Source organism: Camelus ferus, chromosome 7 (assembly GCF_009834535.1).
Source record: "Camelus ferus isolate YT-003-E chromosome 7, BCGSAC_Cfer_1.0, whole genome shotgun sequence".
Taxonomy (NCBI): domain Eukaryota; kingdom Metazoa; phylum Chordata; class Mammalia; order Artiodactyla; family Camelidae; genus Camelus; species Camelus ferus.
The window spans coordinates 73,729,630-73,745,048 of record NC_045702.1 but is presented as its reverse complement, the minus strand read 5'-3'; the positions used below and the strand labels follow the sequence as shown (position 1 = coordinate 73,745,048).

Sequence of the window (15,419 nt, the reverse complement as noted above, 5' to 3'; positions counted from 1 at the left end):
GTTTCATTTGGGGACTGGTTTGCCAACATATGAATGAGACTTTTAAATATTAGTTACGAAGTAATCTTAATTTTAGAAGTTCTGCACTGAGTTCTGAAATCTTGATGATGTCTTGGTCTTTTAGGCTCTGATAAGTCAGAAAGGACTTAAACTGAAATATCAACTAAGACTTAAAATTGTGATGATAATAAGTTAAAAGGCTGGGTACTTACATTAAGGTATCTGAATTAACGTAATTGATGGGAAAATAAATTCATAGCCACACAAATATCTAAGCTTTGTGTTTGATGTCTTGATAATTTTCTAGATGTTAGAAGGAAAACTAGTGTTTTTAACATCCTGTGATAAATGGGGAAAGGCCCATTTATCATATCTAAGTACATTCCATTCTCAAAATAAAACTAGTCCTTTTAGAATTAGGCATAGTATTTCTCATTTGAAGAAATTAGGAATTACTGTGAAAGAACTCTGTGAACCTGAGAGAACAAAGCCAAAGAAAGTATCAAGTAAAAAAGATGCAGAAATCAACTGTATTTCCTAAGAATTTAGCACTTTAATTTTAGTGAAGTATATATTGTCTTAAATTAGCATGATTACAGTTGCTACGGAAGAAATTGAACAGGAAGAATTACATGTAGATAGTATATGTTTTCAGCATAATACCTGTTTCAAAATTCAGATAGATACTAGGTTTTCTTTCATGTCCTTTAGGATTCATTTGACCATCACAATGTCACTAAAACATAGTCAATAGGAATTATGGTCATTTTTGAGTAGAAAAAGTAATGTTTATAAACTGACTTGGTGAATTAGAGACAGATACCAGAATTAAATCAGGCCACATGTTAACTCATATGCTTGATTTACCTAATCTTGAAGATTTCTGACCCCTTTAGCTTCCGTATTTACTGTTTTTAAGATACTGAAGTAAAAGTTAAAGATTTATTAAGTTGATTTTCTTCATGTAATGGAGTATACTGCGTAAGTTAAAGTGTGCAATCCCACCAGAAATTTTTGGTACAAGGATTAAAATTTGGTTTTTGCTGACTGTAGTTTAAATAGTACAGTCATTTAAACTATAAACTGGGTGAAGCTCTGTTGCCTGTCTTCCACAGACAAGGATGAAGACAATGTAAATGCTGGTATATCCCTGATTTTTAAGGATATTTTGTGGCCACAACTAATAACTCATTAAATTTGCTAGAATCACTGTATTTTAGAGTTGGACTGGTCCTAGAAAGATTACAGGTACTGTAAATAAACTTAATTTGGTACACATCTCTCAAACTTACGTTTTGTAGAGGATACCTAGAGAAATGTAGGGTCCCAAAAGTCTTTGAAGAGCTATGTTAGCATGTAATCAAGGTGTGTGTGTAACTTCAGATAGCAGTGATAGTTACATATAGGCCCCTGTGTCATTTTCTTACTATACCTGAGATTTCATGCATTCTGATTCTCTAACCTCCCCTCCCCCTTAATTCCTAGCCTTGCAGAAATGAGAGCAGGACCAGAAATTTCATACTATGTTCTAGAATAAGAGTTATCTGCTACTGTTAAATTTCCCTTGCTACTCTCTAATGTTTTTTAGTACTGAAAGGGTGCTCTTCAGTTGCTCTATTTATATACCTCTGAATATTTTTTTTAACATTTTTTATTGATTTATAATCATTTTACAATGTTGTGTCAAATTCCAGTGTTCAGCACAATTTTTCAGTTATTCATGGACATATACACACTCATTGTCACATTTTTTTCTCTGTAAGTTAGCATAACATTTTGTGTATATTTCCCTGTGCTATACAGTGTAGTCTGTTCTACAATTTTGAAATCCCAGTCTATCCCTTCCCACCCTCCACCCCCCTGGTAACCACAAGTCTGTATTCTCTGTCTGTGAGTCTATTTCTGTCCTTTATTTACGCTTTGTTTTTGTTTGTTTGTTTGTTTTTGTTTTTGTTTTTTAGATTCCACATTTGAGTGATCTCATATGGTATTTTTCTTTCTCTTTCTGGCTTACTTCACTTAGAATGACATTCTCCAGGAGCATCCATGTTGCTGCAAATGGCATTATGTTGTCGGTTTTTATGGCTGAGTAGTATTCCATTGTATAAATATACCACCTCTTCTTTATCCAGTCACCTGTTGATGGACATTTAGGCTGTTTCCATGTTTTGGCTATTGTAAATAGTGCTGCTATGAACATTGGGGTGCAGGTGTCATCCTGAAGTAGATTTCCTTCTGGATACAAGCCCAGGAGTGGGATTCCTGGGTCATATGGTAAATCTATTCCTAGTCTTTTGAGGAATCTCCACACTGTTTTCCATAGTGGCTGCACCAAACTGCATTCCCACCAGCAGTGTTGGAGGGTTCCCCTTTCTCCACAGCCTCTCCAGCATTTGTCATTTGTGGATTTTTGAATGACGGCCATTCTGACTGGTGTGAGGTGATACCTCATTGTAGTTTTGATTTGCATTTCTCTGATAATTAGTGATATTGAGCATTTTTTCATGTGCTTTTTGATCATTTGTATGTCTTCCTTGGAGAATTGCTTGTTTAGGTCTTCTGCCCATTTTTGGATTGGGTTGTTTATTTTTTTCTTATTGAGTCGTATGAGCTGCTTACATATTCTGGAGATCAAGCCTTTGTCGGTTTCACTTGCAAAAATTTTCTCCCATTCCGTAGGTTTTCTTCTTGTTTTATTTCTGGTTTCCTTTGCTGTGCAGAAGCTTGTAAGTTTCATTAGGTCCCATTTGTTTATTCTTGCTTTTATTTCTTCTAGGAGAAAATTTTTTAAATGTATGTCAGATAATGTTTTGCCTATGTTTTCCTCTAGGAGGTTTATTGTATCTTGTCTTATGTTTAAGTCTTTGATCCATTTTGAGTTGATTTTTGTATATGGTGTAAGGGAGTGTTCTAGCTTCATTGTTTTACATGCTGCTGTCCAGTTTTCCCAACACCATTTGCTGAAGAGACTATCTTTATTCCAATGTATATTCTTGCCTCCTTTGTCAAAGATGAGTTGACCAAAAGTTTGTGGGTTCATTTCTGGGCTCTCTATTCTGTTCCATTGGTCTATATGTCTGTTTTGGTACCAATACCATGCTGTCTTGATGACTGTAGCTCTATAGTATTGTCTGAAGTCTGGGAGAGTTATTCCTCCAGCCTCTTTCTTTCTCTTCAGTAATGGTTTGGCAATTCTAGGTCTTTGATAGTTCCATATGAATTTTATTATGATTTTTTCTAGTTCTGTGAAATATGTCCTGGGTAATTGGATAGGGATTGCATTAAATCTGTAGATTGCCTTGGGCAGTGTGACCATTTTAACAATATTGATTCTTCCAATCCAAGAGCATGGAATATCTTTCCATTTTTTAAAGCCTTCTTTAATTTCCTTCATCAATGGTTTATAGTTTTCTGTGTATAATTCTTTCACCTCCTTGGTTAGATTTATTCCCAGATATTTTATTACTTTGGGTGCTATTTTAAAGGGGATTGTTTCTTTACTTTCTTCTTCTGTTGATTTATCGTTAGTGTAAAGAAATGCAACTGATTTTTGAACGTTAATTTTGTAACCTGCTACCTTGCTGAATTCTTCAACCAGCTCTAGTAGCTTTTGTGTGGAACTTTTAGGGTTTTCTATATATAGTAGCATGTCATCGGCATATAATGACACTTTTACCTCTTCTTTTCCAATTTGGATCCCTTTTATTTCTTTCTCTTGCCTGACTGCTGTGGCTAGGACTACCAGGACTATGTTGAATAGGAGTGGTGATAGTGGGCATCCTTGTCTTGTCCCAGATTTTAGTGGGAAGCTTTTGAGTTTTTCACCGTTGAGTACTATGCTGGCTGTAGGTTTGTCATATATAGCTTTTATTATGTTGAGATATGTTCCCTCTATACCCACTTTGGCGAGAGTTTTTATCATAAATAGGGTGTTGAATTTTATCAAATGCTTTTTCTGCATCGATTGAGATGATCATGTGGTTTTTGTCCTTTCTCTTGTTGATGTGATGTATTACACTGATTGATTTGCGTATGTTGAACCAGCCTCGTGTCCCTGGGATGAACCCCACTTGGTCATGATGTATAATCTTTATGTGTTGTTGGATTCTATTTGCTAAAATTTTGGTGAGGATTTTGGCGTCTATGTTCATCAGTGATATTGGCCTATAATTCTCTTTTTTTGTAGTGTCTTTGCCTGGTTTTGGTATCAGGGTGATGGTGGCTTCATAGAATGAGTTTGGGAGTATTCCCTTCTTTTCAATCGTCTGGAAGAGTTTGAGAAGGACTGGTATGAGTTCTTCTTTGTATGTTTGGTAGAATTCCCCGGTGAAGCCGTCCGGTCCTGGACTTTTATTTGTAGGGAGGTTTTTAATTGCTATTTCTATTTCCTTTCTAGTGATCGGATTGTTCAAGTGTTCAGATTCTTCTTGATTCAGTTTTGGTGGACAGTATGTTTCCAGAAACTTATCCATCTCCTCTAGGTTATCCAGTTTGGTTCCATATAGTTTTTCATAATATTCTCGTATGATATTCTGTATTTCTATTTTGTTTGTTGTAATTTCTCCATTTTCCTTTCTTATTTTGCTAATTTGTGCTCTCTCTTTTTCTTCTTTGTGAGTTTGGCCAGAGGTTTGTCGATTTTATTTACTTTTTCAAAAAACCAGCTTTTGGTTTGGTTGATTTTTTCTATGGTCTTGTTAATCTCTATTGTATTTAATTCCTCTCTGATCTTTATTATTTCCTTCCTTCTGCTGCTTTTTGGGGCTTTTTGTTCTTTTTCTAATTCATTCAGGTGGTGGGTTAAATTGTTTATTTGAGATTGTTCTTCTTTTTTGAGGAAGGCCTGTATCGCTATAAACTTCCCTCTTAGCACTGCCTTTGCTGTGTCCCATAGGTTTTGAGTGGTTGTGCTTTCATTATCATTTGTCTCAAGGTATTTTTTAATTTCAGCTTTGATTTCCTCATTGATCCATTGTTTTTTCAATAACATATTGTTTAATCTCTATGCTTTCCTTTTTTTCTACTTTGTTTCTCTGTTGTTGATTTCCAGTTTCATGGCATTGTGGTCATTAAAGATGCTTGAGATAATTTCTATCTTCTTGAAATTGTTGAGGTTTCTTTTGTGCCCAAGTACATGATCGATCCTGGAAAATGTTCCATGTGCACTTGAAAAGAATGTATATCCTATTTTGGGGGGGTGTAATGCTCTGAAAATATCCACCAAATCTAGTTTTTCTATTGTAGTATTTAATTTCTCTGTTGCCTTGTTTATTTTCTGTCTGGAAGATCTGTCTAGTGATGTTAATGCAGTGTTAAAATCTCCAACTATGATTGTATTCCCATCAATATCCCCCTTTATCTCTGTTAGTAATTCTTGTATGTACTTAGGTGCTCCTATATTGGGTGCATATATATTAACGAGTGTAATATCCTCATCTTGTATCACTCCTTTAATCATTATAAAATGTCCTTCTTTATCTTTCTTTATGGCCTTTGTTTTAAAGTCTATTTTGTCTGAATTCAGTACTGCAACACCTGCTTTTTTGGCTTTTCCATTTGCATGGAATATCCTTTTCCATCCTTTCACTCTCAATCTATATGTGTCCTTCTCCCTAAAGTGGGTCTCTTGTATGCAGCATATTGAAGGTTCTTGCTTTATTATCCAGTCTGCCACTCTGTGTCTTTTGACTGGAGCATTTAGTCCATTAACATTTACAGTAATTAATGATAGATGTGTGTTTATTGCCATTTTGAACTTATCTTTGCAGTTGAATTGGTATATCCTCTTTGTTCCTTTCTTCTTCCTTTTGTGGTTTGGTAATTTTCCTTTGTATTATCATGGATTTTATTTAATTTTTGTGACTCCTTTGTAAATTTTTGGCTTGTGGTTACCCTTTTTTGTAAATCTATCAACCCATTACTATAACTGTTTTTATTAAACTGATAGTAAGATAATCTCAAACCCATCCTACTGTTAAAAAAATTTAAAAAAGAAAGAAAAAAATATTCTATATTTCCCTGCCTCCCTCTCCCACTCTCAGTAATTTGTATGTCTTCTTTCATAATTTCATGTTTACTTTATTTGTAATTCATGAGTTATCACCTTTCCAGTTGTGTGTTTCTCATTTCTGTAGCATCCTGCTGCTTTTCTATTTAGAATAGCCCTTTCAATATTTCTTTTAGCATGGGTTTAGTGTTGCTAAACTCCTGCAGCTTTTTTTTGTCTGTGAAACTCTTTCTCCTTCTATCCTCAAGGATAGCCTTGCTGGATAAAGGATCCTAGGCTGCATCTTTTTTTCATTCAGGGCTTTGAATATATCTTGCCATTCCCTTCTGGCCTGTAGTGTTTGTGTAGAGAAATCAGCTGAGAGCCTTATGGGGGTTCCCTTGTAACTTACTCTTTGCTTTTCTCTTGCTGCCTTTAGAATCATTTCTTTATCCTTGACTCTGGCCATCTTGATTATGATATGTCTTGGTGTGGGTCTATTTGGGTTCTTCCTGTTTGGGACCCTCTGAGCTTCCTGTACTTGGATATCTGATTCCTTCTTTAAGTTTGGGAAGTTTTCAGTCATGATTTCTTCAAAAACCTTTTCAATCCCCTTTGATCTTTCTTCTCCTTCTGGGACCCCTATTATGCGAAGATTGGGACGCTTTATATTATCCCATAGGTCCCTTATTCTATTTTCATTATTTTTTATTTGTTTATCTTGTAGTTCTTCTGAATGGGTGCTTTCTATTGCCCTGTCTTCTAGATCACTAATTCGTTCCTCTGCATTATCTAGTTGGCTTTGCACAGCTATTAGATCATTCCTCATCTCTGTCAATGAGTTTACCCATTCTACTTGGCTCTTCTTTATAGCTTCAATTTCATTTTTGACATATTTTATATCTCTAAACACTATCTCTTTTAATTCCTTCAGCAATTCGATCACTCCTTTTTTAAAATCTTGATCTAGTAGGCTATCGATGTCTATTTCGTTGATCTTTCTTTCAGGGGATTTCTCTTGTTCTTTTAATTGGGAAAGGTTTTTCTGCTTCTTCATCTTGCTCATACCTCTTTGGCACTGTGGTTTATGGAGTATCAGTTGTTTATTTTGGTCCTTAAGGATTTTATCTATCTAATGCTTATTTAGGAATAGAACTTAGGAAAAAAAGAAAAAAAAAATGAGAGAGAGAGAGAGAGAATTTTAAAAGAAGGGAGAAAGAGGGTTTGAAAACAGTGTATAATGAATAATAGAAGAGTGAGTTGAAGCAGAGTATTAATCGGGTTGAGACGTCCTTTTAAAACCTTTACAAAAAAAGGGGGGGGGAGATGAATAGATGTATTTGAAACCTGTGTCTAATCAATAGCAGGACATCAAAACCCAAGAGAAATAGAAATGAATTAAGAAGTAAAAATTAAGAGAGTAATAGAAAATAGAACAGGTAAAAACAGATTTAAAAAAAAGGGGAGGGGGGTTTGTCGGTGTTCTCCTGGAGTCTGTGTTTTTAATGTTAAGTCTTTCTGTCTTCGTCCTGTTTTGGAAACTCAGCTTGCTGTTTTCAGAGGCCCTCCGTTGGCGCCCTCTTCTGTGCTGCTCCCAGCACCTGTCGGCAAGCAGATCGCACCGCCTCCTAACACTGGGTCAGGTGCAGCTCTCTGCTGTGGGCGGGCGGGTCGCTGCCCCTCCGGATGCCGCAGTCAGATGTTGCAGACTGGCCAGGTAGGAGGGCGGGTCGTGCCCCCTCCCAGCACCTCGGTCAGGGGCTGTGTTCCTGCCAGAAAGGCGGGGGGCCGGGGGGGGGGGCGCTGTCCCTCTACCTGCACCGCCGGTAGCTCCGCTCTCTGTGCGGCTGCGCGCTCCGCCCTGGTCGGTGCTCCGCAGGTGGGCTCGGGGAAGACCGAGGGACAGCCCTGTCCGTGCTCCGAGCCAAAACCCAGCTCCTTGTTTGTCTTTGTGGAGCAAGTTCTCTGAGGGACCAGGATGGAAGGATCCTATCTGCCCCGGGCTGCAGGCCAGTCTCAGTCTGGCCTTTGAGGCTGCTAAGCCCTTCGGTGCGGATGCAGGTTTCGCCCCGCCCCCGCCTGGGTGCTCAGCGCGGAGGATATGGCGGCTGTGCCTGAGCCCCGCCTCTCTTCCCCCGAAAACTTTCTGCGGGTTTTCAGAGATGGGAGTGTGCACCCTTCCCCCGAGAGCACATCAACCTTGCTGTTTTATGGAGGGCCCAGGTTGTTCTGCCCTGTGCACCCACAGTCACAGCGTGCAGACCCTTGCAGTCCCCCGGGGTGCCTCTGTGCAGCCGCCCCCGTCCTCCGCCCGGCTTGTGCAGCCTGGCCCTGCCCGCCGCTGCCGGCCCGCGTCTCAGGCTGGGTGTCGGGGGGACACTGTGCCCGTTTAACTTAATTCTGTTAGTCAAGGGCTGCTCTGTACAGATCCGAGCCTCGGAGGCTCCCCCTCGGTCCCGCTGGCCTCTCAGTTGTCGAAGGGAGACCCAGCGAGCGAGCGCCAGTCCTCCTTTGCCACTCCCTCCCCGCGGGACCATCCCGCGACCTCTGAATATTTTTGAGAGGACCAACAAATACTTCTTTTTTTCCATGACAGTACAGTGTGTCATGAGTGTTCTTAATTACCTGGCAAGGTTTTTAATATAGAAACACAAAAGTTTCCATGTTTAGCAAATATTTGATATTTTATAAGGTAGTAAGTTTTTAAAAGGTTGTGTTAACTTTCTGGTTGAAGTTTTTAATGTTAAAAAAATCTTTTTATGGTTTATTTATGGTGTAGATTGTATATTTACCTGTACTTTTTCAGAAAAGAACAAAATCGTTTCTCACCATATCTCACAAAGGAACTAAAGTAATTATACTATGTGTATTTCTAAAGGTCAGGTCCTCCTAAGAGTGTTTTTGCCATAGAGCTACCCTTCTTGAATGTCAAGCATAATACTTGAAAGAAAATTCTACACAGGCCATGCCATCCAATGATTAAAGTGGAGGCTAGTTATAAAACTATAAGCATTGACCATGGCAGTGAAATTGCACATTTTTTCTTTGCAAATGCTTTTGTTCAGGATCCAGTGTGGGAATATATAAATGCCATACCACTATGTTGTACACCTGAAACTAGTACAATGTTGTATGTCAACGATGTGTCAATCAAAAAAAATCTAAATGCAGGAAATACTGCTTCTATCATGGAATAAGTGAAATCAGTGTAGAGTTAAATGTCTCCTGCTTTCAAGATAATACTAACCTCTCTGCTCAGATGCCTGTAACTCATGGTGTTTGAGTTCAGCTAAGAAAATATTGTTAACTCTGGTTTTATTAAGTAAATGTATTTTTTTTAAGACAGATAAAAAACAATAGCTTACACTTATTGGAGATCTTATTCTTTATAGACACAGTGCTAAGATCTTTAAAGATGTTGTTTAATCCTCACAACTCTTTGATGCAAGTAGTGGTAGTAAGGAAACTGCGACTTAGATTAAATAACTTGCTTGATGTTACATGTCTAGTGATTGATAGTGCAGGGATTCATTTAATGTCTGGCAGACTCCAGAGTATGTGTTCTTAACCAACAGGCTATACTATGTCATAGAAATATAACATAAAAAGCTTTAACTAGTGTAACAATAGAAATACAATGGCTTATTGTAGATAATTCAGTACACTGTGGTGCTAGGGATGAGAAACAGTTGCATATAAACACTAATTAACAGATGGTGATTGCCAGGGCCTGCAGGGAGTGGAAAATGGGGAGTTTCTGTTCAGTGGGCTTAATGAAGTTTGAATCATGCAAGGTGAAAACATTCTAGAGATCTGCTATACAACATTTTACTTATTGTTGATCTCATATGCTTATTTGCCATCAAATTTCTTCTTTAGTGAAGTGTCTCTTCAAATATTTTGTCCACTTTTTTATTGGGTGGTTTCTTATTATTGAGTTCTGATCGTCCATTGTATAGTTTGGATACAAGTCCTTTATCAGGTATGTGCTTTGCAAATATTTTTTCCCAGTTTATGGCTTATCTTTTCCTTCTCTTAACAGTATCTTTTGAACAGTAGTTTTCAGAAGTCCAATTTATGAATTTTTGTCTTTGATGAAATTTTCTTCTGGTGTTATATCTTAAGATTTCTTTGGCAAACCAAAAGTCACAAATATTTTCTGTATTTTCTTCTAGACATTTTATAGTTTTAGGTTTTACGTTTAGGCCTATGGTTGATTTTGAGTTAATTTTTATATATGATGTGGTAGGTATCAGAGTTTTTTGGGGTTTTGTTTTTGGCATGTAACTGTCCAATTGTTCTAACACCGTTTGTTGCAAAGACTATTCTTCCTCCCCTGAATTCCTTTTGCAGCTTTGTGCTGTCAGAAATCAGCCACCCTTATATGGATGGATCTGTTTCTGGACTACTTCTGTTCTATTCATTTGTCTATATTGATGTTAATACCACACTTTCTTGATTGCTGTAGCTTTATAATAAAGCTTAAAATCAGGTATTGTTAACCCTCCAAATGTTACTGTTTTCAGAATTGTTTTGGTTATTCTAGGTTCTTTGATACAAAATATTTTCAACATCTGTACATTGACAAAACATTGGTGAGAGAAGTTAAGGAAGACCTAAATGAATGGAGACATATATGATGTTCATGGATTGGAAGATTTAATATTGATAAGAAGTCAGTTTCCCTCAAATTGATCTACAGATCCAATGCAATCCCTGTCAAAATTTCAGCAGCCTTTTCAGTAAATATTTACAAGGTTTCTTATGGAAATACTTAAGTGAATGTATTATATGCAGTAAGTGTAGCTATCAAGAGGTAGATCTTTTTGTGGATAATACTAAAAGGTACCATTTGTTTCTATACTGTAGGACTTTAATTCCTAATACCAGTTTCTTTCTACCCTGCTTTTTGTTTTTGGTAGGGAATGATGATTTAGATGCATGTTTTTACTTTAAAATCAAAGTACTATTAATATCAAATCACTATTCTGTAAAAGAATACAATTATGAAAAATAAAATCACAATTTCTCCTCTGTAAAGGAGGGGATTCTGTTAAATGATAAAAAAGAAAGAAAGAAAAAGAAAAATCAAAATGCTATTTACCTCACTGCAGTTTATTTTTTTACATATTTTTAAAGTTGACTTAAATAGAAGTAGCTTCCCTTTAAAAAATATACTCTAAGTTGAGTTTAACAGTAGTTTTTAAAAATAAATCTATTACTCCTGCTGTCTTTCCCAATTAGTTTTATTTCTTTAAATAGAGGAATGAGAAGGATTAAACATCTGAGTCTTGGTAACCTGTGTTCCTTTTGAGAAAGTAACATTATTCTGTGAAGTTCTTAGTTTCAGCTGTTATTGACAATATGGATAATGTAGCAGTCAGTGGTAAAACTAAACCTTGTCTGAAGCAGTCACAATTTTTGACCCTCTTTAACCTGCATCAGTTGCAATTTAGCTCTGTGGCATTATTTTCCTTTCAGCATTTCCTCTATGCTCAAATCTAAAGTATGCCCTAATCAGAGTATTAATCACTTTGTGATTAATATATATATAATTTTATTTTGAAACAATTTCAAACTTAAAAGATGACAGAATAGTGCAAAGAACTCCCATGTATCTTTCACCCAGAGACCCAGTTCAATTCTGTTAACTGACCCTAATAATATCCGTTACAGCGAAAGGATCTAATCTGGGACCATGTGCCACAGCCAGTGATCAAACCCAGTGTCTTTTTAGTCTCCTTCATTCTGGAACAGACTTCAATCTTTCCTCAAGTTTCACATTCTTCACTTTTTTGAAAATGCAGAGCAGTCACTTAGCAGAATGTTCCTTAATTTGGATTTGTGTCAGTGGTTTTCTGGATCTGGCTTCAAGTGACTTGTGTGAGCTGAATATGCATATCTCTTCCCAATGCTGTGTTCATTGTTATCAGCTGGTACTTGAAATTGGCCATCGTCAGATTGTTTACACCATGGAAATAAAGGAACACTAGAAACAAAGGCTGGAAAGCTGGTTGTTCAACATTTAGCAGTACACCCCTGGGCTAGTAGTGTGATATTTCTTTATAATTCAACCCAAGTTATACACTTTTGGCAGGAGTATCATAGAAATGATACTTCATTCTTTTTGTTGCATCCTATCAGGTGGCAAAAAATGTAGATTTGTTCCCTTACTGATGATATTTACATTAATCCCTTGATCAAGCTAGTAGATGCCAGATTTCTCCATTGTAAATTTATTTATTTTTCCCTTTATAATTAGCAGATGCCCTGTCTGGAGATGCATTGACTATAAAAAAGTAACCCATTTCTCATCCCACCTTCGCCTTCCAGTTTTAGCATCCATTGATGATTCTTGCCTGACTTTTATTATGATGATCGCCGATGGTGATTTTTCAAACTCCATCATTCCTTCTATACTTACTAGCTGGCATTCTGTTTTAAGGAAGAGCTTTCCTTTAATTATTTACTGCTACATTTCTGTTTTATTCAGTTTGTTACTATTATGTAGTTTGGTGATTAGATTGGTTTCAATTTGGCCAGTGGAGCCCCTTTGAGCAATTTCTCTGTCTTGGTGGAATGTCCTAATCTTTCTCTGAACACTTCCTTACTTTCTGGCACAACAGTGTTTCCAGGTTCAATTTGTATTTCCTTTGCCTCAGGCTTGGAATCAACCATTTCTTAATTTAAGGAGAGGAGAATATAGAAACAAAGATCTGAGTGCTAGATTTGTTCATTGCTGTTGAGGTGTTGCTATCCGAGGGCCTTCTCAGTGGACAGAGCCAGAAAGTGTGTGTGTGTGTGTGTGTGTGTCTGTGTGTGTGTGTGTGTGTGTGTGTATCCTTTTACAGCTATATTTATTTCTTTATCTAGACATAAGCCATGAGTTTGCAATGACAGTTCCAATTCAAATACAGTACCACAGAGTTCATTTTGTTTTTTCTTCTCTATATCTTCCTTCTCTATCACTGAAAAACTTAGTTCTCATTGTCTCCAATATACTTACTTATTCAATTAATCCTCTGTATGTAGCCCATCTCCCAACCCCTCTGGGCTGCCCCTGACCCCCTGCCCTGGAATTGCCTTTGACTGAGTTGCCATTATTGGCTGCTGCTGGGCTGCCCCTGCTGTCCTACTCCAACGATGCCCTTGCAAGTGCTGTTATTACCAGGCACGGCCAAGCTGCCTCAATTTGTATTTTCAGCTGCTTTATAAACTCTGAGAGTGACATTTACGTTTAGTATTTTCTTTGTGGTTTCAGCTTGCTTTTCAACTTATCTGCATTTAGCTCAAGAGAAACATCAGATAGCTACTATATGTTAGGAACTCACCATTCATATATCCTGATAGTGTTACATATACTTTGAAGAGATACTGGCGAGAGGAACAACTCAAAGAAGATTGGAAGGAAGCAGAGATAAGGAAGGGAGGAAGTGGAAGATAGCCAAAAGGTATATGGAATGAGTGCTACTGGTACTCTTCTCTCTGGCTTAACATAGTCTTCACTCTGTCCTGGTAGGGAAGGGAATACATTTATCTTAGAAAAGTTCTTAAAGCTGAAAATTACTGATTTAGAGCCCTTGTCACTAGGCCCATATCTTTTGGTGTCTAGGATTCTGTTTCTCTCTACAAGTTTTCAGCCACTTTTTCTGCTTTGACCACTGGCTTCCAGGCCTTTGTTTTCGACTGCCTACTGATCTTTAGCAGGATGTTCCTGGGCACTGCAGGTCCAGCATTTCTATCTTTCTTCCCAGATAAATTTCTCTCTTGCATACCTGGCTGATTAATGGTTCTGTTCTACCAACTTTCCAGTCTTCCATCACCTCCTTCACCTCCGTTCCCCTCCCTTTCTTTTTTTTTTTCCCCCACAGGAATGCTGGCTTTTATTCAGCTGTAGACGGGGGGTGTGTATAAACTGCTGTGAAGGGATGGCTGCGGGCAGCTACTAGTAGCCTCCATACTCCTTTAAGATCGCCTGGAAAATCATCAGGGAGTCAGTGGCGAAAATAATGATGAACACATGGTCAGAAGGATGCCCAGCACCAGGGTGCAGACGTTCAGGCACTTGGCGGTGGAGGCATAGCTTTGGACCCCAAGGACATCGCCCACCATCTTCTGGTCCCTGGACTTCACAGAGTAGGCAAATGCCATGAAGCCCAGGCAGCACACGTTCAGGAAGAGGGTGTTGAACAGGGACCAGACGATGTGGTCGGGCACGGAGGTCTCACTGCGGATGTTGATCACGGTGGTCGTCATGGGGGCTGGGCTCTGGGAAGCCCCCAGCATCCCCCACCTCGTGCTCCTCCTTAAGCATCTCATAAAATGGGGGTACGCCCACGTGGGCACCAGGGAAGGCGGCCTGGGAGATGCCATGGTGCCAGAAGAGAGAAGCTGCGGTCTGGATGGCGGCACGGTGCTCAGGGGACCCGTTCCCTTCCCTTTCTAACTCAGTATAATTTCCAGGAAGCTTCATAAATACCTTTCCAGCACATTCCTTCTCTGTCTTTGAGTTTCTCACATTTTCAGGATATCAAGTAGCTTCACTTCCTTTGGTCTTTTACCACATCGACTTGTTGCACAGTGTTTAAGGGAGTGGTAAAGGGAACAGTTAATAACTGATGTTTCTATCCCTTTCTTCCTTAAGCAGAGAAGACCACACATTTTCTCTGCACCTTTTATTTTCTCTTCTGCCCTTTCTCCTTTCTACCATAATTCATCTTTCCCCCCTCCCTCTGCCACTCTAAAATGATCTTTATTCTGTGGCTTATTCCCTTCATCTCTCCATGTCTCTTAGGGTCATATAAAAAGAAAATGGTCAGAAGATTGGAATTTTGAGTCTTGTTGCTCTGTGGGTTATTAGTGACTAGAAAGTGTTGGAGCTCTGTAGAGCAAATGCGAGATATAGTCTGTCCCCTTTAGTAATCTTGATGGAGAAGGTTAGGAAGGAGAGAGGCCTGTTTGTATAAAACAAAAACTTTCTAGGTTTTGATGAGTGTGTCAAGAAGAAATCCTAGCAGGCAGTTTCCCAAAGAGCGGGCAGTTGGAGGTAGGATGGAGAATATAATTAACCTCATACTCAGAAGGTCTGTATTCTAGTGCCAGCTTTGCCTCTAACTGGTGACTTGAATAAGTCACCTACACATCTCTGTATTTCTGATTCCTTGTTTTCAAAAGGAGCATTCAGCACAGATGAGTTTTAAGGTCCTGAACAGTTCTGAAAGATTCGAATAGAACTGAGTAACTATAGGGTTGAAGATAACATTCTTTTTCCCATTTTAAAAACCTTTTGTTTTTTGGCCTACAAGAAGGCAATATATTGATTTTATTTTTCCTTTCTTGCAAAATTGATACTCTGGAGAAAATTCAGGGGAATTTTTAAAAATATAATTAAATACAATTGCTTTTTAATGATGTTTTATGATAGACCTAATCT

At 38.2% G+C, this 15,419-nt stretch overlaps 1 protein-coding gene and 1 pseudogene across 12 annotated transcripts in view; one reads left to right on the top strand and one right to left on the bottom strand.

The window, feature by feature from the left end:
• Positions 1-15,419, top strand: part of PHTF2 (putative homeodomain transcription factor 2) — a 171,924-nt gene that overhangs the window by 62,510 nt on the left and 93,995 nt on the right. The gene's annotated exons all lie outside the window — the stretch shown is intronic.
• Positions 13,853-14,509, bottom strand: LOC102514074 (annotated as a pseudogene).